Below are 646 nucleotides of genomic sequence, written 5' to 3'. Positions count from 1 at the left end.
TTTAACTCCAGACAGCAGCGTGTACTTGGCGTTCAACGCCAAGTTACGTCGTCAATCTTCGAATAAAGTATGGACTATTATATATTGCTGGAAAGCCCTGGATGTCTACTTTCCAACGCCGTTGAGATCGCGCCAAGTGGAGTTCTGTAGCTCCAGAAAATCCATTTCGAGTGAAGGGAGGTCAGATTCCAACAGCATCAGTAGTCCTTTTGTCAGCCTTCTTCAGAGTTTTGCTCAGATCCCTCAATTTCAGTCAGAATTTACCTGAAATCACAGAAAAAACACACAAACTCATAGTAAAGTCCAGAAATGTGAATTTAACATAAAAACTAGTGAAAACATCCCTAAAAGTAGCTTAAACTTACTAAAAATTATATAAAAACAATGCCAAAAAGCGTATAAATTATCCACTTATCAGCAAGCTGTATGTAGGGTTTCACCGTTGTCAATGGCTACCTCCCATCCTCTCAGTGAAAATGTTCAACGCGCTCTGTCACAGCACGGCTAATCATCTGTCGGTTCTCAATCGGGTTGGAATAAAATCCAGTGATTCTTTTGCGTCTGTCACTAACGCCCAACCCTCAGGAGTTTGAAGCTCGTCATAGTCATTCAATCCTTGAATCCTACTCAGAATACCACAGACAAT

The sequence above is a fragment of the Arachis duranensis genome, chromosome 10 (assembly GCF_000817695.3).
Source record: "Arachis duranensis cultivar V14167 chromosome 10, aradu.V14167.gnm2.J7QH, whole genome shotgun sequence".
NCBI lineage: Eukaryota > Viridiplantae > Streptophyta > Magnoliopsida > Fabales > Fabaceae > Arachis > Arachis duranensis.
Note: the sequence above shows the minus strand (reverse complement) of the source record.